The sequence below is a fragment of the Vanessa cardui genome, chromosome 9 (assembly GCF_905220365.1).
Source record: "Vanessa cardui chromosome 9, ilVanCard2.1, whole genome shotgun sequence".
Taxonomy (NCBI): Eukaryota; Metazoa; Arthropoda; class Insecta; order Lepidoptera; family Nymphalidae; genus Vanessa; species Vanessa cardui.
Window position 1 is genome coordinate 920,195 of NC_061131.1, and position 24,669 is coordinate 944,863.

General features: G+C 31.8%; 1 non-coding gene across 1 annotated transcript; it reads right to left on the reverse strand.

The window, feature by feature from the left end:
* Positions 1 to 8,410: 8,410 nt before the first annotated feature.
* Trnar-ucu lies at positions 8,411 to 8,483 on the reverse strand. Its single transcript has one exon. It is a non-coding gene; the product is annotated as a tRNA-Arg (tRNA).
* Between the last annotated feature and the right edge of the window lie 16,186 nt (positions 8,484 to 24,669).

The window sequence follows — 24,669 nt, forward strand, 5'->3', positions numbered from 1 at the left end:
AATATTCCCTATCCATCTGTCATTTAGGATTATAGTTATTTTATTTGCTTGTCAGTTATTATTAATTTATTAATATTTAAAACAATACTGATATTTAAATAGTGAACTTAATTGAGTTCCTTTATAAAAGTTATGTATTTAATTATTGATTGCTTTTCAAATATAATTGAATATAAAATTATATTTAAATATTTCTAATAAAACTTGTTTTAATCAACTAATAAATAATAATTTGAAATGTGAGATGAGAATAATTATTGGTAGCTGAAAAGTTCTGTTTTGATTAAGATAGTTAAGAAACACAAAAAATTATCTTCTTTATTCAAATTAGCTTGAATTATAACTTTACAAAACTATTTAAATCTAATCTCTGTATAATATATAGTCCAGGAACTTCAATCGGCAAGAAAATTCTGTAAATCTGTTTCCCCAATAATAATTATCTTATAACCCTCATTCCATCTTTAAAAATATCTGTAAAGATAAACGTGATGACGATGACGTCATCTTGATGGATTTCTTATGATATCTTGTGCTCAAGTATGTACGCAAATAGAGGTGCACACTATAATAAATACTCTTTCTCCCTTTCATAATTAGATGAGACGACAAATACATTTCCGGAAAGAGTTCGGTCGTACACCAATAGTTTCTACGTGTTTCCAAGAAACGTGATTATACACACAAATGCCAAACTTTTTATTGAAAATATAATTTATCAGTCCCATCTAAGGTTTGAACGCCAGACCTTGAAAACTGCGGCTTTATGTAAATGTAACCAAATAAACGATATAATAAAACCTTTTTTTTCAAAGTGTATTGACTGTATAAATTTACTAAGTCAGGTCAATTTATTCACAGAACGTTATTTAGGCAGACTAAGCTTACAAAACCGTTCATTATTCTGGGTAATCTGTATAAAGAGATACTTTATGGAGAATTATTATGAAATATGAGTATCGTTTGGTATTATTATATTTGCTACATGCGCTAAAATATAGTTCAAAGAGAATTAAGATTAAAGAACGAATAATTTAAAGGAAGTTACACTTTATTAGCAAATTGCTGCCTCCTTGTTCTCTTAGCTTGATTGTAAAATTATAAGCATAATTCTTAATTAAAAAAAATGGACTTTCAAGATTATTAAATAACTATACTAATATCTTTATTTTTACAAAATCAATGACATCTTAGATGACAGCCTTTTGATTGATATGATCTTCGTTAGGCTCAGTGGCGGATTAACCAATGGCTAAGTAGGTTGGTGCCTAGGGCGGCAGATTTAGAGGGGCGGTAAATTTAGCCCAAATTTGTTGTTATCTTACAAAAATAAAAATAAAATTATATGTATGCACATTACGTCCGTAATCCGTATACTCGTCACTACATAGCGGTTTGGAAAAATAATCTAGTAACTGACAGAAATATCACCTACTTTATATTCATAGTAATAACGGGTAAAAACCGATGTAATGAGGACAATAGATCACAAATCATAAATGTTGCAAAAAAAGTAGGGGCGGCAAAAATTGAATAGCCTACTAGCCTACTAGCGGCAGATATGTAAATCCGCCACTGGTTAGGCTGTTAGGCTGTTGTATATAATTTTGTATGAAAGATTGCGTATAATATAAATTACTTTTCACCATAATGTGTCATCACTGTTAAAACTATTAAAATGATATCACGTGATAAGACATTGATGTATTGTATTAATTAAGGATAGTTTAAGTAAGAAAACACTATATGATAATTGGATCCAGTTGTGCACAAATGGTTCAACCCACACATATACACGCACACCTGTATATCTTCAATAATTTCATTATATAATATTGTGTTTATTATTTTAAGAAAATTTCATTAAAATATATAAAGTACTGCCACAATGTATAAAACATTTTCTCTTTAAAATTATAATAAATTTTGTTAGTATTTCTGTATGTTGGTACAGTCAGTAAGAAACCCTTCGTCAGTTCTCAAAATCATTCTCCTTTTGAATCTAAACGTCAAATAATTGCGACGCATATATCGTTCTCGAACGGTATAGGAGATTCGGAGATTTCGCTCATACTGAGCACACGAAAATAGATCTTATGATGACGAACCTTTTCTTACTACGACTGTAGATTTCTGCACAATTCGATGGAATGTTTTCGTCTGCACTTTGTGTCAGATCTAATTAATTAACGTAAAAAACCACTGTCAATTTTGAATGATTGTGAGAAAAAATTGAAATAATTAATATGTATATAATTATTTTCAATGTTAAAAAATGTACGTTCTTAAATGTAAAAAGTATTATGTACTATATAAGATATTAAATTAAATGGTTATTTTTATTAATACAGTTATTTATAACGGCATATTTATATATATAATCTTGTGAACAAGACATTCGTAGATAATAAAAACATGCTAAATATCCCGTACTAAATAAATATAATATTATGTACTATTTTAAGCAAATGTTTTAACTAAAAAAGCCAAGCTCAATCATTATAGTATAATCATTGGGAATATTTATTAAATCATTAATTAAGTAAATCATTTTTTAATAAGTCTTTTCAAATTGTGATGTAAATAAAAAACTACTAATAATTCATTAGTAATGATTATAATGAAACTTAATTGTAATGATTGTTTTGTTTTTAATTAATCTGTTATAGATTGTAATTGTTGTACTCAAGTATAACTTGTTTATATGATAAGTCTAATTACGTATTTATTGTAAATATTATAAATATAATGATAAATATTATCGTTTGTATTATTTTTGTAAAAAAAATAATAATTATTAAAAAGTGTAAATGACCATTAAAAATCCGAATTCTATGAAATTGTATGTTTTTTTATTCGACCCTATATATACTTATAACATAATAAGTCCTGAGAGACTGACACATCATCGCGAAGCGTAAACTATTAACGACCTCTGCGTTCGAGTGGTGTGTGCACCGGTTTTCATGGGTACGCCAATCTGAGGTCCCGGGTTCGATTCCCGACCGAGTCGATGTAGAAGGTTTATTAGGTTTCTATGTCGTCTTGGGTCTGGTTATTTGTGGTACCTTCTTTACTTCAATTTTCCATAACACATGTGCTTTAGCTACTTACATTGGGCTCAGAGTAATGTATGTGATGTTGTCTAATATTTATTATATTTATTAAAGTTTGAAATTTGGTGGGTAGGATCGTTTTATCTAGTAGACATCCAATAAGGAAAAAAAATGGAAATTGTATCCCTTAGGGGGTGAAAAAGGATTTGAAATATCAGGTAATATGATTAATTTCAATTCGAACCGTGGGCAACAAGCTATTAACTAAAAAAAATATTACTTAAATGCTTGAAATATCAATACAGATTATAATATAAATACTAAATAATTAACACTTTACAATCTGAGCCTGTAGTTATACTCACTCACTCTTCAAACGGGAACATGACAATACTGAGTGTTACTGATCTGAGGGGGCGGGGGGTAGGTCCAGCGGTAATCTACCTAGACTTGCAAAAAGGTAGTAAGTACCAATTAATTTGTATATCGGAATATAATTTAAAACTTTAATTTTTATGTTATATTTAACGTTTATGTATTTCAATTAATTCACTATTATAGAAACATTGATATTATTAATTAATTAATTAAAAGACGAAACCAAAATATATAAGATAAAACGAAATCATAGATGTTTATCTATGCCCGCTACGCCCGCCAATTAACTATATTCTGGCATTTATTAATTAAATTGATTAAAAATAAATAAGGTTTTATGCACGCTAATGAAAAAACCACACAATCAAAGTCTGTTTAATATTCAATATACATTCTCATTGGTTTTTGAAAACAATTGCTCAGAGAGTAAAACAAAAGATGGCAGCCAATGAATAGCGAAAATAATTAAACGGCGTCCACATCAGTCGCATTATTCACGAAGACGAGGACCACTATAACAATGAGCTCTTCTGATACAAATCAACAAAAGCTATAACTTTATCATATATATTAATTAATTGAGAAAAAATAATCAACCAATTTCGGTTCCCTTTCGATTCTATTGCATTTATCTCTAGAGATGCTTTGGTGCCTCAAGGGAGTATTCTTGGGCCACTCTTATTTTTAACCTATATAAATGACCTCAATATTCATAACCAACACTCTCATTACTGTCTGTATAAGAAGTTATAGAAGTTATCGTAATATATATTATATAAAAATATATATAATCTAAGAAAAACTAAATATATGAATCAAAAAACAGAAAAATTATATTTAAAAAAAAATATCGCTAATATGGACTCAGGAATATTTAGACCAGGTAACTTTTAAATACAATTAATTTTTTATAAATTAGCTTTCATGAATTTTGCTCCTGGGTTCTTTGCTTTACATGCTTATGTAATAAAACCAAGAAGTTTATATTTGCATTAAAAACATATACAAATTGATTGGAATATTATAGCTATGTTAAGACAAGCATAACTTAAGAAACAGACACAAACTTGAATTACCTAAAGTCAGAACCTTAAATTATGGACATAAAAATATACGTTTTGATGAAGTAAAACTATATAATGATTTGCCGAACTACATAAAATAATGTGAATGTTTAAATACTTTTAAAAATAAACTTAAAAAATATATATAAGACAATATTAAGTAGCACTAGCCATTCCATGTATCAAATATCAATGTATGTGTTTAACATTATTTAATCTCATGTAAGTGAACTTATGTATGTTCTTATGGGAATAAAGATCTTTAACCATTATGTTGACTCCAATATTAGGTACAGCTTTGATTTGATACACACTTCAGATATATATATAGGGTTTTATTAGGGCAAATTGAAACAAAATTCCGATGCAATCACGGAAGCCTCTTATCACGAGTTTAGAAATATTGACAATGATTTATATTTACAATAAAATAATAATGGCTATTGTGATACTCGTCAAAATTTTGTGTCGTTTAATACTAGGAATTAACATAAAATTTGTATTTCCGTCTATGTAAGATCAACCGTTCGAGATCAAAACAATTAATAAGCTATTTATTTTAATTCAAAATAAAACTAAGCAACGTAAAATTTCTTGACAATATGATTAGTGATATTACCATGAGTTTGTTCCCAAAACTTGAATGAATTTGGAGATAGCTGTCATCTCTGTCATTGGATTTGGAACCTTAATAATACGAACTATAGTAAAGTAGTAAATTAATAGCCTGTAAATTTCCCACTGCTGGGCTAATGTCTCCTTTCCCATTAAGAAGAAGAGCACCCTGTTCCAATCAGGGTTGGTGGAATGCACATGTGGAAGGATTTCAATGAAATTTGACAAATGCAGGTTTCCTCACCATGTTTTCCTTCACCGCCGAGCACGATATGAATTATAAACACAAATTAAGCACATATACGTAGGGGTGCTTGTCTGGGTTTGAAGATGCACGCGTTCTAACCACTGGGCCATCTAAGCTATACTGACGATATGATATGACAATTCTGATGTAATTATTATCATTAGTTTCAAATTATTAGTAATAGTATATGCTCAATATATATACGTTATTAACAAATTATATGTATCATGTTTAACACAAATAAACTATAATTATAATTACGTATCTATTTTGATATAACTATTAATATACTTAATCCTTTGCAATGTTGTTAACATGTAATAATCGTTCGAACAGCTCGTTGTAATTACTAAGGAACGAGGGGATTTATCTGAAGTACGCCCGTAATCGGACTTAGCGAAACCACGGTATTCAAGCCTCGCTTATAAGCTTACGAGGCTCAACCACGCGGTACCATTGTAGACGCGCCTTTATGTCCTTATAGTTTGACATACATATCTTATAAGATAGAGTGAATAAATTATTCATGTGACAATGGTCATACATTCACAAACAGTTTGCAAAAAACCTCTAAAACTTCAGCTCAATAAGCCTGAAAAAGAAAATTATTTACAGACTATTTATAATCATTAAAATTCCTTAAATTTCTTTCAATATTTACCTTGTATTAAAATATAATTACTTTGTAGTAATTAATGGAATAGAAATGATTTTTTAAAATTAATACAACTTCTATAAAGTAATTATTACGTCGATTTCATAAATACAATAGGCCTAGATTCAGAAAGCTTTGTTGCTAGTAGTAAATGAAAAGAAATATTTAAAACACTGAATAATATTAAAATACAAAGAAAACTCCAATGTCGAGTAAATCTAAAAAAAAAATTAAGCAGTTGGATTATACAACTTTTAGGTAAATTGTTTCGTAGCTCCTATCAAAGGCGCTAAAAAATTACATCAGGCTCGTGTCTAGTTCGTTACCAGAACTTATTTTAATTATCCTTTTTAAAAAAGATCCATTCGGTGTAAATGCAGTCAACTTTTTAATTATAGATAAAAGTTGTTAATTTGTGAACGCTAACTGGACTCTACAAATCTGCATCGTTCTGAAACTGGAGATCTCACACTTCTTTCTTAAAAACGTTTATCTACGATTGATAAAAAAAAACAAATGCGAACTATATTTCATTGACTCAATTCTTAATTTAAAAGAAATAGTTAGTGTATGTCAAGTGACTTAATTCACGGTTCTTACTAGTTTGGATGTAGGTATTATTAATATTTGTTAAAGTAAGAACCACAATGAAGTTATTATTATTAATTACTTCTTTACTGCAGGTGCAAGATGATCTGGTTACGTACCGCCCACTCATGAGATATTCTATTGCCAAACAACAGTACTTGGTATTGTTGTGTTCCGGTTTGAAGGGTGAGTGAGCCAGTGTACAAGGGACATGACAGCACACACACCAGCTTAAGGTTAGTGGCGCATTGGCGACGAAAGGAATGGTTAATGTTTCATACAGCGCCAATGTATGAGCGGCGGTGACCACTTACTATCAGGTGGCCCACACGCTCGTTTCTCAACCAATAGCATAAAACTAATCCACTTACATTCATAAAGGGATATTTTTTGACGTGTCGATATAATCGCTCGAAACGCCAATCTGGTTTATATACAAAAAACAAATCAATCAGGCTAAGGCTAAGCGTTTGATTGAAATGTATAATTACACTGGCGAGTTCATTGTTTATTCATTGAATTTTAATCCACTGACATTTCTGTTATGGGATTAGGTATATATATATTTTTATGGAATAGGTTGGCGGACGAGCATATGGAACACCTGATGATAAGTGGTCACCATGACCCATAGACAATGACGCTGTATGAAATATTAACTATTCCTTACATCGTCAATGCGCCACCAATCTTGGGAACTAAGATGCTATGTCCGTTGTGCCTGTAGTTTCACTGGCTCACTCACCCTTCAAACCGGAACACAACAATACTGCGTATTGTTGTTTAGCGGTAGAATATCTGATGAATGGGTGGTTCCTACCCAGGCGGGCTTGCACAAATTATGATCTAAAAACCAATAATCGAAGTATTTCAGGAAACAAGGCACCTGCTTAGTACAATCATTACGTCCTATAAATCAATTTATCTCTGATTCATTTTTATAATTTAGGTTTTACAGCTAAAATACATTTTAAATCTAAACTGTTATTATAAATGTGAAAGTAACTCTGTTTGTCCGTCGCTATTTCTCTACTGAATCGAATTTGGTATGAAGCAAATGCTGCAAAAAAGGACATAGGCTCACTTTTGCCTGTCACATGACCACCAAACATCAACACGCAAGCAAAGCCGCGGCTTACAACTAGTGTTATATGTTATGAATTTTTTTTATGAAACAGGAAATTTAATTAATTAATTCGGGTTGAAGGATGACAAGGGGGAGAGGTTATCAAAAAAGGCTTAATTTTTACGTGACGTGCTTAGCGGATTTCCCTTTGCATGGATTGATTTCGACCGTGAATATTAAAATTTAAAATAGTTCCTACTGTAGATTTAAAAAATGAATAAGAATTTTATTTAAATTTACTTTTAAATTCTTGATTTAAATAATTTCGTGCAGCTCTACATTGGAATGAAACTTACCCACAATTATGATGAAATAAATTCTCCAAATTTGTATAATCGAATAATAAGTACATTCAGTTATAAATTATAAAAAAGTTGTATGTTATAATGAAAATTAAGTGATATAGTAAATAGTTTTATTAATTTCAACCGAGAGAAGTCGGATTTTAATTTAATTCTTAATAAATACGCCATCCAAATATTATATATTTCTTTTCTTTTTTTAACATTAAACAAATTATTACACTAAATATATAAATCCATTAAGGCTAACTAAACCAATTCATTTATTTCTATAAATAATATGAATGTCGTAAATTATGTATGTACCATAATGTAATCTTAATACGTTACTAAAATTGAGAAAATTTTCACATATTTAGTCAAAAAGAATCTTTAGCGCCATCCCTGGTGGGGATCGAACCCACGACCTTTGGATTAGAAGTCCAACGCGCTATCCTCTGCGCCACAGGGACATTGAGTGTAGTCTCGAAAATACTGAACACTTATTATTATATATTAAAAATAGTTATATGAGTTAATATTTCGTAATATTATATTTAATTCCGTGGGGGATGACCCAGTGTCTTGAAATATAGGTCTATGCCTATAATGGACACCTGAGCAAAACATAATTTGTTTTCTTAATTTAGTTTGAAAATAGATCTTGTTTTTATTAGCAGAAATAAAGATTTTTTTTCATTAATTATGAAAAATATTTTATCAGATGAATCCTATTCGTTTCTATAGTACCTAACCCTGGATGATTTTTTTACCGGGTCAAAATTAAAATTGTTTTTCAAAAAAATAATACTTATTTTTATTCAATATAAGATTATGTAGATGATAAGTTAACAAAAAATTTTAACAAACATACCGTTTTCAAACACTATTTTAATTAATACAAATTAATAAGCTATTAATTGCGGGATATTCACCATGTTTTGTTATTTTTATTCGGTGGAGCTCGATATTTCGACATTATCTACGAATACCTTGTTCACGAGACTGAAAAAAAAACATGGTAAATATCCCGCAATTAATAACTTTAGTAATAAAAATAACCATGTTAATTTAAAATTTTATATAAATTAATAAGCACTACAAATTAATAAAAATAATTGCGTATTTCTTCTACAATATAATAATCAACATGCTTTTTCTATTCATCAATATGTAGATACGACCTATGACTTGTCTACCACTTAAGAAGGTAAGTAAGTGTACCCACTTCGAATCTATTTTAACAAATACAAAACAAAACGTTAAAAAACAATTATAAAAATATTTTTAGAGTACGTACGTAGGAGGACCTATGTAAAACAAATGAAAAATATTGGACTACTTATTGTTCGATTTACGATTATTTAATGTTGTTATAATTATTGTTATTTTTGGAGCCGGTATCAGCCACGGGCACGCGCCTTGGCAATCAAGAGAAAGAAGCGATACGAGTAGCTTGATTATACAAACCGTTTTAGATTTTATTTCTCGTTAATTATCGACACTTTTAAATAAAACTATTTATAACGGATTTGCACACAGCGTTCGTGGTCACGGGTGCCAGGCCACGAACGCTGTAAAGTGCTCGAAACGTCGGGATGTCAAAAATAATTAATATACGCGATTCAAATCCGTTATAACTAGTTTTATTTAAATGTGTAATAAGCGCGAAAATTTAAGACAACGTTATTTATCGACACAGTCAGGACTGTGTCAAAAATAATGTTATACCGAATCCGACCACCAAACGACATGCACTAGCTTTCAAATAAAAATCATCAAAATCGGTTCACCTCATCGAAAGTTCTGAGATAACATCATAAAAATACAGTCGCATTGAGAACTTACTCTTCATTATTCCTCTTCATCATACTTGTCGAATTTCAGGCTGGATGCATTTAATTGTCTTTAAGTGATTTTGTGTTTGAAATTATAAAAAGAGGAACTACTGACATTCTTGCCAGTTCTACTCGGTAGAATGTATATTCCAAATCAGCGTAAGCTTTACATTTGACATATTTTTTTGTATATACATATATGTAATATAAAAGCCTACTTGAATAAAGTATAATTTGACTTTAGTTTATATATTACAAGTGAAGAGATAACTTTGTATTCCTAAACATATTTCGCGTACGGGCCTCAAATTTATCATAATTAAAGTCTACATAGAAAAGCAGATGTGTATAAATCCGAAAGTAACTGTGTCCATAAAAACGTTACAAAACGACTCTTTCACTGGCGAGGGTGCCATTTTTATTGAGCTGGAAAAACGCGTTACTCGTAACCTACACGTGGAAGTGGGGGATTTGGAACTCACGGGTGTCCTGGATGTCAAGAGTACTCTAGAACACCCTCCCTTCGACGGGCGCCAGGAAGTTGCATATCGTGATACCGAATTTGATGAAATTTACTTTGGACAAAAATTTAATTTTATGATCGCGAACGAAACCGAACGCGGTAACTAGACTTGAACAAAACAAAACTATAAAAGTTAGCAACGTTAACCCGTCAAACTTAAATTGTTTTCAGTTTTTCTTTGTTGTTTTATTGTAACAATGACAAGGCTTTTCGTGTTTTGTTAACTGTTTGACAGAGGTCATATCATGAGTGATATATTATCCAATTCTAATTCAATTCACTTCTTCTTCTTCAATTCAAAACAATAAAACTTAAGCTTTTATGAATGATTCGTTTATTCGACCATCAAGCGACGCGACAACGCTTCTATGTACAACAACAGCCTGTAAATTCCCACTGCTGCGCTGAAGGCCTCCTCTCCCTTTGAGGAGAAGGTTTGGAAAATATTCCACCACGCTGTTCCAATGCGGGTTGGTGGAATACACATGTGGCAGAATTTATATGAAATTTGTCACATGCAGGTTTCCTCACGATGTTTTCCTTCGCCGCTGAGCACGAGATGAATTATAAAGACAAATTAAGCACATGAATCAGCGGTGCTTGCCTGAGTTTGAATCTATTAATTTTTCTACGACTCAATATATCTTTAGTTTATACCTCATGAAAATTTTGAAGCATTTTGAAACAGACCTAATGGATCAGACCTTATAGTTAACTGGTTACCTCAACTATAATTGCGAGCTATTAGAAATAATATGTTTTGCAACACCAAAATCCTACCAGCCTAGGAACTAAGATGTGCATCTCCTTTCACTAGCTAACTCAGGGTGAGTTATACCGGTTATATCATAAACGGAGTACAACAACAATAACAATACTGAGAATTGCTATTTAGCGTTATAGTATCGGATGAGACTTCATTTTATTATTTTTAAACTAACAAGAAAAGCACATGAGCTAAGTTTCCATTGATACTAATTAAATAATAATTAAAATTTAACAAATACTTGACACACACAAACAAAAATAAGAAACTGTACCGTAACAAATTAAACAATAGAAACCAATTAGATCAATTAATTTATAGCAAAAGAAAGGTAATACAATTATGATTTAAATGAGATATACTTATAAAAAAATTGTAGTTAAAAGATAATATACGATATTAAAGTTTACATTGATAGCATTAAATTATAAACTTCAACAAACATGTACATGTAACAAGTAGTGCACTGTCCAATGGAACACTGTAACTCGTTTTATGTGACTAAAAATTCACATTTATAATTAAAGTTTTTAATTAAGTAAACTGTTACCTTAAAATTCGACGAGAGTTAAACACGTCCGCAGAGTAAAATTTGACGCTTGTTATTAAACATTAAGGCTCATTTCATAGGGGCGACGACGCGCAGTCAAAAAAACGCCAGAATGACGTTTATAAAATCGTTTTTTGTTTTATTCACGTACATGCACGCTGAATAATGATAGTATCACATCAATCAACAGCAATTGCTCCTCAACAACTTAACAACAGCCTGTATATTACCCACTGCTGCACTAAGGCATCGTCTCCCTTTGAGGAGAAGGTTTGGAACATATTCCACCACGCTGTTCCAATGTGGCAGAAATTCTATGAAATTAGATACATGTAGGTTTCCTCACGATGTTTTCCTTCACCGCCGAGCCCGAGAAGAATTATAAACACAAATTAAACACATGAATTCAGCGGTGCTAACCCCGATTTGAACCCGCAATTATTGCTTAAGATGCTCGCGTTTTAACCACTGGGCGATTTAGGTGCTGATGTCGAGTAATTTTTTTTTAGATAATACTGAAATTAATGTAAAATTCTTTATCTATATAAAACGAACTACCTACCACTCACTAATTAATGACGATGTCTCGAAATTATAAACTTTCAAGTTCCTTATAGGATATAGACCTCAGTTCAGAACAAATGTTACGAAATTCCACTCCTCGTAAAAATGCAGTTATGTTTTGTAAATTTCGAGCGGGTAAAGCCGCTGGTTCAGTTAGGTCGTTTAAAAAAACGTTCTTTCAGCGCGTTTTCTTCCAATCGTGATCCTGTTTTAACATTTCTTACGCGTCGTCACTTAAGTCATTTTCCATTAAATCGGTTACCATTCGTCATAAATTATGATTTCTGTGTCAAGGAAAAACAAAATGGAATTTGGAATTATTATGAAAACTGTTATCAACCAGAAATGTATTTACGCTGCGTTCAATATAGTTATTTTAATTATAGTTTACAAATATGCTTTGACTTTATTAATAATGATTGTATTAAAATTTACAGTACACAAATAAACAAAAGATAATCTTGCCGTGTTCCAAATATGTTGTTATATATATTATTAATTCAATAATATCTGCTTTAGGCAGTGTTATTGTTTTTGTTTTATCTTTATATTTAGAAGATTTAATGGATGTGTTTGTTTTGATACATTTAGATGTTATTCTGTTCCATGTTTTTGCTAGTTTAATATTGTAATATTTATTTAATATTTTAATACTATCGTATTCAAAATATGTTATGCGTGGGAAGGAGTAAAAGACTGCGGCTTACAACAACAGCCTGTAAATTCCCGCTGCTGGGCTAAAGGCCTCCTCTCCCTTTGAGGAGAAGGTTTGGAAGACATTCCTCACGATGTTTTCCTTCACCGCTGAGCACGAGATGAATTATAAAGACAAATTAAGCACATGAATCAGCGGTGCTTGCCTGGGTTTGAACCCGCAATCATCGGTTAAGATGCTCGCGTTCTAACCACTGGGCCATCTCGACTCTTCGACTTCGAGTGCGGCTTGAAAATCGGATAATCTCAGGCCCTCGGATCCTGTCAATATTAACCTCCATATTTAGGGTTATCCCCTATGAGACTGCACCTCAGCCCAGGTCTTACTTGGTTGAGCTAATGAGTACCTTTACAGTGCCAAGGATAATATGTGACCACTAAGATCCTACTTTATCCCTTGGCTTTTGTGTAGAGATGTTCAACAATCTGCATCTTCTGCTGCATTTTTATGGGAAACGTTCTAAGGCATTGTTTGGGTTAATCCCGGTCGCTGGTTTTTATCATCGTGTCAAAATCATTGGTTCATCCGCACCACCTAGATGTTCGAAACATTCCGAAAATCAATTCGATTTTTAACAGAAATCACTATGAGGTTTTTGAGCTGATACGATTTAGGAACCTTCAAAAGTGCCTACACATTATTGAAAGGCCGGAAAAGTACCAACACGAGCCTCGATGTTGCAGGTGTTCATCGGTGGTAGTGGTCTTCTATCAGGTAAGCGTCTTGCTCGTTGGCCATAAAAAGTACATAACCCATTATGCGCACACATAAAAAATAAGGGACGCATCAAAAAGATATTATATAATATTTACGACACGATCATGCGGCCGTATTAAAATATTATTGACATGGCTATTATTGTGTTTATACTGAATGGTTATTCGCGCTCATCGCTATATAATGAAAGCTGCTATAAATCCACGACTGCTGATATACGATACAGTACAATACAATACAACTACAAAGCTTTCTATTTGTACAATAATGAAACTTAAATTTGAAAATGGAATGAGTTCCATGGTATAGAGGTTACTACGATAAACGGTTTTAATCCGCCATCTTGGGCTTCCATTGGCGTACGTGCTGGTGAATTGACAATGGAACATTCGAATATATGACTAGATGTCGCTCGCAACTTTAGTTGCTTATTAGAGGTGGATACATAGCAATAGGCATATAATGTTAGCCTGTGTCTTTCTAGCAAGACATAGATACTATCACATGTGTAATAAATCAAAATCAAAATAAACTTCATTCAAGTACGCTTTTACAAATTATTTGAATTTATGAAACGACAAAGTTAAAATTTTCGGTGGAATTTTAAAATAGAAACGGATTACTTGCCCAAAGAAGAATTTATTGACTTTGCGGAGTCGAAAACTTGGCGTCATTAGCTTATCCTTGGTTCTTGTACACATACAATTGTTATCACAGATTTTATCAAAGTGATCGATGTTACTGTTACTATGTATGTATAATAATATAGCGTTATAAGTACTTAGAGCAGAGATGGCCCAGTGGTTAAAACACGTGCATCTTAACCAATGATTGCGGGTTCAAACCCAGGCAAGCACCGCTGATTCATGTGCTTAATTTGTCTTTATAATTCATCTCGTGCTCAGCGGCGAAGGAAAACATCGTGAGGAAACCTGCATGTGACAAATTTCATATAAATTCTGCCACATGTGTATTCCACCAACCCGCATTGGAATAGGGTGGTGGAATATGTTCCAAACCTTCTCCTTAAAGGGAGAGGAGGCCTTTAACCCAGCAGTGGGAATTAACAGGCTGTTGTTGTTGTTGTATAAGTACTGAAAACGATGTATTAAATATGCAATAACAATTACATTTAGAGCAAAGCTTTATGCACACTGCGTGTAGACTCAAAATTCTATCACCGTTGCAGCCTCTAATAACACCACAATCACATACAAAATGTATTAAACATACTAATAACTAACAGCGCTCTATTATGTTTAAATATTTATATGTTACCGGTATAGCTGTGCTCGCGACTTCGTGCGCGTTACAATTTAACATTTAGTTCCGTTTGCAGATTTTGCTATAACTTATTAATGCTATTTGTGGGAGACATCTGACACGACAAAGTGGTGGCATGCATGAGGGCTGCGCGCGTCACGGGAGAGTATTTGTACATTGCGGGGAATTTAAGTATTATTTTACGTATAATCAATTCTAAGCAAAAGTCGTAATACATTAGCTATCTACCAGTTAAAGTCCCATCAAAATCGATCCAGCCGTTTCGGAATAACCAGACGAATAGACAGACAAATTTTGTAAAATTTGTTATTTTGGTATACGTACCTTATGCATTTAGTAAAGCGGATATATTAATATTACAAAAAGATACTTCAATTTTATTACATATATACATTAATATTCAAGAACAGATTTATTTAGAACACGGTTGATGTGGATCACAAGAAAACGTTCTAATAATAGAATAAAAGCTTCACCAAATATAGCGCATTTCTTACCACGAATCCTTATGATGCATTAACAGCCTTTACCAAGTTCTCCTTGGAAACTGGTACATTATACTACACAAACATGTTTCATTATAATCTGTTATTGTATATCGTAAACTGTTTCGCGCTGCTGAGCCCAGAACTAACATTAATATGGTTTAACTAGCAATCCGCTCCGGGTTCGCACGGGTGTAATTTATAAACAAAATGTTATCACATAAATAAAATTTACTTTGTGGTAGGGCTTTGTGCAAGCCCGCCTGGGTAGGTACCACGCACTCATCAGATATTCTACCGCTAAACAATAGTAGGCAGTATTGTTGTGTTCCGGTTTGAAGGGCGAGCCAGTGTAACTACAGGCACAAGGGACATTGCATCTTAGTTCCCAAAGTTGGTGGCGCATTGATGATGTAAGGAATAGTTAATATTTCTTACAGCGTCATTGTCTATGAGTGATCGTGACCACTTACCATCAGGTTGCCCATATGCTCATCCGCCAATCTATTCCATAAATAAAATATACAATCTGTAACAGAAATAATGCTGCATAGAATATATATTTTTGGGATTACATCGTTTCTTCCACAATTACCTACATACAAACAAAAGAAATTGCACAGCTTTAGAATATTAATATAGGTTATTATTGACTAAGTTTGTAACAAGAAAGAGGTTGCATGGTCAACTTGTATAGAATAAAAATAAAAAAATACACGTCATGAATCTTTCGGAAAATATTTGACATACATAGATGATTTAAAGATTATACCGTTCAAGGAGAGATTTTTTACACATTTGTTACATGAGCATCTGTTCACGTCATTAATCATCTTACATGACGTTAGTCGTCATAGCTTAAGCTATTTAAGTTTCGGCAACGTTTGCTAGAAAATCACTCGACCCTAAAATGTTCGGATACGTGGAAATAATACGCAAAGGCTACTTTTTTGCCTAACACATGAATACCAACACCCTAAAATGCGAACGAAACCGCGGGCGACTACTAGTAACAATATATCAGAGCTAAAGTAAGTATGGGAGATTATTTTAACGAATTAAATACTATATAAAAAAATCTACTTTAGAGACTTAGAGAGATGCTACGATTTCAAATAAAATCAAATTATTTTTTTTTTCAAGTAAACTTCACAATGAAGCATTTTTGAATAATTAAATACTACCACCGTTTCAGAAAGCACGAAAGTGAAGAAGAAACGGTGAGAATTTCGCATAGTTGCTCTTGTGCCATATATGCACATAGGTATTGAAGTAAACAGTTAGTAAAGTTACATATTCCATGACTAAAATATTTCACATCTGTGTATCTCATATTCTTTGGCATATATATGTATATCATGTATAAAAGTCGAAGCTTTGCATATGTAAAACGGAGTGTCTATCAAGTGCGTCACAGTCCGAATAATTGTACCGTCTAGTTAATAAATCGTGAACCAGTTAGTGACTTTCATTATCCTCTACACAAACCCAGCAACACTCTTTTCGAATAGACAGATTTACAATACCGTTTTCTACAATAATTAGTAACCTGTGATGGAACCCAAGAATTTCCAGAGCTTAAACCTGTTTTTTATACATTATTTTGTATAAACATTATATTGTCATAAATATATCGTGAAGCAGCCCATTTGGTCGAAATCCTTTAATTAGAGCAATTTCATATTCGAATCTAGGCGAGGAACACTGAATTTTCATGTGCTTAATTAGTATTTATAATTCATCTTATACTCGGCGGTGAGGGAAAACATCGCAAGGAAACTGCAAAATTTATTTTACAATATTTAAATGCTGTAGCGAAGTGAAATCTTAACTTTCTCCTCGAGAAAAGAGGAGTACTTCAGCTCAGCAATGGGACTAAGATCTTCAGTATTTTGTTTAAAATAATATATGTTTTGAAAGTGAAATTAGCAGTAATACATTGTATTTGAAAGTCCTAGAAACAAATGATTCATATTAAATGAAAATTATAAAAGCAATTCACAACATAATTCTTACAGAGACGTTTCTTGAAAATATTCGACCACCTAAATTCTTGGGATTCATAAAACTAATTTGAATTTTATATCACAGTAATCTTTAATATCATGTATATTTTTAACTTTGCCGTTTCGTAAATTCAAATCGTTTGTAAAAGATACATTGGTAAAAAAAGCATATTATTCGATACAAGATTTTTATAGATGATAAAAAAGGTGAAGTTTTGTTGACTTCCAAGCAGGATATATTAATTTAAATAATTGTATTAACTAACATGACTTTGTATTTTTTAAATGTTGAATAAGAGTAACTAATCAGTTTCTTACCGGTTCTTCTCGGTAGAATCTACTTTCCGAACCGGTGGTAGCTTCACTTAATTGTAAAATGACGATTCAAAAGTGCTTGTAAAAGCCTACTTGAATCGAGCTTATTTTTATTTTTATTTATATTGCCGATAATATGGATTATTTTTATGGAAACAGGGACATTATTTTAAATACGCAAATAAAGAAAGCTTGTAATATATAAGACCCACGATTCGAAGGCTCATCTGATGAAGGTAACAGAAATCGGTCAAGGGGTGACCGCAATATTGAATTTTTGAAACACTGTTGGCTGGGGTGATGTTAGGATTCTAACGAGATCCCAAACATACATCTGATGAATCTGCCATTTAAAATGTATAGTGGAATAAAGCAATTCTATTACACTACTGACATGTATTTTGAAAATATCACACTCCTATTGCCTCTCAGAATAAATATATTATTTATGTCTCAGAAATAATAGCCTCTCCTCCCAAACATGAGAAAACAGGCAACATGGCGAAAAAACATAATTCTTCCAAACTTGTTGTTAAATTGTTTAATCTATATTAATGTTATAAAAGTGAAAGTAACTCTGTCTGTCTGTCGATCTCTTACGACCAAACCGATGGACTGAATATCATGAAATTTGGTATGAAGCAAATTTGAACTCCACGAAAGGACATTGGCTACTTTTTTACCTGACACATAACAACCAACACTCTAAAACGTGAGCAAATCGTAGGCGACTACTAGTAATAAATGTACGACCTTATAGAGACAAAGTAAGTATGGGAGATATCTCTATATAAATAAGAGATTATTTTAACTATCACGAATTAAAAACAATATCAATAATAACTACATAAAATACTGCGAACTACTAACTTAAAAATATATAAATATAGCTGCGATTAACGCGAATAAATATTATTCTTATGTTAGATATTTCTCGTTTAACGAGCAAGGCTTTGCGTAATCTTCTCTCGAGAATTGAAGATATTATTAAACGAAATCAAGAAAATATTTAACGATAAAATTTTATAAATTCCCATCACTTTATTACGTAATACTGACAATTCAAACGAATCAAAATATAATGTATTCTATTTAATAGGTAGCTATTTATTAATCGTGAATTTTGTATATTAATGAAACGCAAAGAATAAAAATACGAAAAGAAAAGAAGAACAGTATGGGGTAACTGAAAGTGCACTTTGATGAATAACGAAATTCTGTTATACCTACTAATATGTTGTTGTAAATTTAATAAACTTTATTATTATTGTTGTAAATTTAATAAACCTTATCAATAATTAGAATTAGGTAACAAATAGATAAAAGAATTAATTATACAATAACAAAGATTTTTACTTTGACATGACATATAAAAAAATATCATCAACGGTTTTTCGTCATAAAAAATCACTAGTATCTCACTTCTGATATTGGATGGATTCCTATAGTAGAGCAACATAAGCTCAGATATTAAAACAAAGAACAGTTGAAAAGATTGTTGGAATATAAGATTATAAGTGAACAAAAGCAAATGTACATAATCGGTAGCTTGTGTAATAAACAACAATTTATTAGCACGTCATTAAATAACATCAATGTACTGTAACTATTTGATTGTTCAGCTTCATCTTCTTTTTGTTTTATAATCCAATTAATTATGACAGTTACGGCTTTGTAATGTTCTTTGTACACTATCGTATCTTCTGCGTCTGACTAGCCATTGCTTATGCCCTTAATTTGATCACTAGATTACAAAATAAAAGCGTGAAAACCTTCAAGATATCGAAACAAATAATTCTTTGGAAAAACTGGACTTTACCAGTTTATTTTTTATACAGCATATTTAATGAGTACTTATGAGTTATGATATATAGTTAATTTTGTTTGAGATGTATGAGATGATTGTAGTGTAAATATTTATAAAAATTAACGCAATTGACGTTACATTGTAAATTAAACGCTCACTACAAACTTAGTCAGTTCAATCTCGTTAGATTTATCATAAACGAACTTTGTTTCGAGTTATTATGTCGTTGGCGTATTTATTGCAGCATAAATGATTGATAAATAAAAAAATACAATTTTTCATTCGAATAAATTATTTATAAGAATCCAATCAGTGTGTTGGACGTCGATCGTTTTCATTTGACTGTTATGGAAAATAAACAGATGAATTTAAATCTTCATGAGCGCCAAGAATATACGATCTCGATCGCTCATTGAGTTTAACGACGGACAAAACAAGTGGATACTTGTCTTCGAGTGACCATGTGGCACCATTCTGCGGTTTAATAGCCGGCCCGGCTATTAATGATCAAAATCTTATGTCATTGTCTTCAGTTATAGGTTAAGTAAACATTACCTATTTTACCTCTTAAATTCAGTTTGTCAAGCTGTCTTTGATTTTAATAAATGATTATATTTCAGAGATGCTATTATAAAAAAATAGAACACATACAAAGTAACGACGTTGGCGGTATAGATAGTATAAATACCCAACAATGGGTTAAGTATAACATTACATATTGTATTATAATAGTTTAAGGCTTTTCTTAGATACCGCAATACCTATATTATTATCTGTACTTTATTAATTTAGTAAATATTTTGTGTGATATAATATACTAAAGACTTCAAGATGAAGAAAGATCTTGACTATTGACGCCTACAATAATATTCAGTTGTTAAAACTGCTTCATAGTATTTACCTAGGTAATGAGACAAGTTTTGAATTCCTTATCAGAGTGGCATAGCCAGTATATAAAGAGCCTATACTCCACTATTATTAAATTTGCGTTATTAATTCTTTTATTGTATACACAATTTGCTTGCAATTATAAAATACTATAGTTCACTTTTTTCCTCTGTCTGGCAACCGTATTATTTGGATAGGTTATTGGCGACTTTAGCCATCAATAAAATTTTAAAACTAGAGGAGAAAATAAAAAGTAGTAGGCAAATGCGTATTAGTATTTTTTTTTAATTAACGGTGGTCAATTTGGTAGTTGGCCTTTTTTATCTCAATAAAAAAATAACCCAGCAAGTTTATATTTAAATCGTTTCCAAGATTTATCATATAAAATATTGTTACTTTTTATATAAAAAAAACTTTTTCACACAAATCTTTTACAATTAATATTTTTTGTTTTAAAATTAAACGTAATTGATTCTTGGAAACTTGTTGGAAAAGCGTTCACATTGTCCTATGAAATAATTGTTTACTCCATACGGATCGGTTCACATACGTTACAAGCTTAGGTTTCATCCTAATTGCGTCACAGTTTCTCGGAAAATCTCTTTATGTCTTTACGAACATTATTATAGAAAATTATTTTTTATATTAAATACCAATAGCACAATGGTTGAAGAGCCATCTAGACTTATTAAATGTCGTTAGTTCCATCGTGACCTCTTATGCTAAAGTGGCACTTCTAGCACAAGTTTTAATTTTAATAGGAGGGGTAAAAAGAAATGTTAGTAGTCACTGCCCATACGGATGTCAATATAGGCATTACTACCATTACTTAAATAAATATATTTTAATTTATATTTCTAAATTTATTTCTCTATCTCTATCTAACAAAACAGTGTTTTTTTTTAAATACTGTAATTTTAGTTTGCTTCAGCAATTTATTGATATGAATTATTACAGTTTAATATACCGTATACATATATATAGTTTATGATGATCCTAGACACGTTTGAAGCGTCTAACATTTTCCTATTTACATTTATAGTTAAAGATATTTCAAAGTTTTTATATATTTAACAATAAGACTTTTTCTTTAAGTCTTATTAAATTGACTTGCTTTAGTAATTTAAGTCAACAAAATGTTACCAATAATCTATTACGCTTGTTGGCTACAAGATACTGCTGAAATGGCAGCTCATTTATATGATTAAGAAATAAAAATGGACCGAGAATTAGTACTTGCAGTATCCACGTCTATGCGAAATTAGAAAAACGTCAACAAACAATTTATTGATTTTGTTTTTGACTAACAATTTATTGAATATTATAAGTCCGAGACTTACATATCCACAATGACTAAAATATTGTAAGCATCGGCAATATTAATACAATTTTACATACATTTACTATACTCAAGAATTGTCTATGAACAAAAGATATATCGTTATATAATTCGGCCCCATATCAAATAGCATACATTATTAAAATAGTACGCTACTAATGAAATTCAGGTGGTTAAAACCGGCAAAGAAGCGAAAGATTGCGTTAGATTGCGTTTAAATTATTAAACAGCGTTAGCCCTAGAGGTGAGTTTAACTTGTGTCTGAAATCGAGTCTTCGTTAAACGAAGTCTTGAATTGGGGCCGGCTAAATCTAGTCCATTTCAACCCCAAAAAGACGCTAGTTTGCGCATTAACCGCTAGAAAAACACCATTTGTCGTATCTCCACCGTTTGAAAATATTTCGATAGCCGCTACAGGTAGTATCGGAATACTTGGCGTTGATATTTCGAGCCTCGTTCAGTTCCGCGGTGAATTGGAAGGCAAAGCCAAATTGGCTTCAAAAAAGCTGGGTTTGCCCAGCAAGGCGAGACAGTATTTCACGTTGGCCCATCGCCTAAAACTTTACAAGGCGCAAATTCGGCCTCACATGGAGTACTGCTCTCACCTCTGGGCGGGTGCTCCCCAGTACCAGCTCCTACCATTTGACCGCATCCAACGTAGAGCGGCTCGAGTTATCGACGATCAAGCCCTTTCCGATCTCCTTGATTGGTTTTGCGTAGAGATGTTGGATCACTCTTTTTATCTTGTACCCAATTTTTCACGGGGAATGTTCCAAGGAATTGTTCGATTAATCCCGGCTGCTGAATTATACCTTCGGACATCTCGTCGAAATTCGAAGTTTCACCCGCACCACCTCGATGTCCAAAAATCCACAACAACGCGATTTCTTACACATTTTCTGCCTCGCACAACCACTTTGTTTTTCCGAACCGATACGACATAAGAACCTTCAAGAAAAGAGCGTACTCCTTCCTTTAAGGCTGGCAACGCACCTGCAAGCCTCCTGGTGTTGCAGATGTCCAGAGGTGGTAGTAGTCTCTTACCATCAGGTGAGTCTCCTGCTCGTTTGCCACCTATCTCATAAATAAATAAATACAATAACAACAGCCTGTATATTTATCACTGCTGGGCAAAGGCCTCCTCTCCGTTTGAGGAGAAGGTTTGGAACATATTCTACCAAGGTATTCCAATGCAGATTGGTGGAATACACATGTGGCAGAGTTTCTATGAAATTAGAAACATTAAGATTTCCTTACGAAGTTTTCTTTCACCGCCGAGCACGAGATGTAGTTATAAACACAATTAAGCACATGGATATTCAGTGGTGTTTGGGTTTGAACCCGCAATCATCAGTTAAGATGTACGCGTTCTAACCACTGGGCTATCTCAATAAATAATAATAAATTAATTACTTTGAATTAACAAATACGAACTCTAGATAGGAATATTTTCAAGTCTAACATAATTTAAATAAAGATTTAGTAGTTTCAATTTTATGTACATAAACATTTCAGATGATTGTAGGCATTTTGTTTTGAAAATTTATCGGACTTCTAAAATGTTTGACGAAGTTTCAATGTTACTTCTTACTTAACAATAAATAATTTAGTTCTTCAGAAAGGTACAAGTTAATTAGTACTATAAGAACAAAGTTTTCGCTATTTATAGCTCCCGAAAGAATTGTCTAAATATTTTATGTTTTATTCTTGTTTCCTCAGTTATCAATTCTAAAGGGTTGTTATAAAGATTTGTTAATAAAACCCGGTACTAATAAGGTTCAATATTATCAAATAAAGCTACAATTATTACATTTAAATGAATCACAATCAAAAACTGATATTCATAAAACTTTGACTAAATTTCATACTGTATGACTATGATTATAATCACTGAGTTTTGTATGAAGGTACCTTGACGTCGCTATACACTATACCATACCGATTTGGTCATTATTGGCCCAAGATTATTTGGCAGACAGTTCCGCCCAGTTGCATTACTATTAAATAAATATTTAAATATTAGACAACAACACATTACTCTGATCCCATTGTAAGTAGCTAAAGCACTTGCGTTATGGAAAATCAGAAGTAACGACGGTACCACAAACACCTATATTCAAGATAACATAGGAAATTATCGAATTTTATACATCGACTCGAGAGGTCTACCCATGAAAACTGGTATACACACTACTCGACAACGGAGGTAGCTCACTATTACTTACAAATCATCAAAAGTATAACAAACAATGGTTTTTTATTAAATGGTATAAATAATTTAACCTCAAGTTCAGAATTTGACACAACATCAATATTACTCAAGGTAACATACTGGTAGCTGGGTTTTCATTTAAAATCCAATATTTCTTCAATATGCTGTACTGTATTTTAATTTATATTTCAAATAACTAAACGCTTGGATGTCATTTAAATATTTTCGTTTCACGTCGATTTCATGAAGCTGGAAATCTGTAAATGCTTGAGAATATTACGATTCGAAGATTTTGAGGAAAAACGAATAGACTTCTAAAAATTTAATCCGGATGAAAATAATTATGGATAGCTTACCAAATATATACACAGTATCTTTTTCGATTATTTTCATCCCCCATCGTTCAAAATTTTGACATATTTAATTTGCATATTAATATATTCATCAAATTATCACTGACCATATTTTTGTATTAAACCTCCAATGGACATTCTATACCGTAATTATAACGATTATTTATTAAGTCCCGCAAATCACCTAACAGTATATTTGTAATACAATACAATTTCTATTTTTGTTACGTTTATTTACATAGAAATTATATTCGAATATTTATCTTATATTCGAATTAAGTATTTAATGTCAAAACT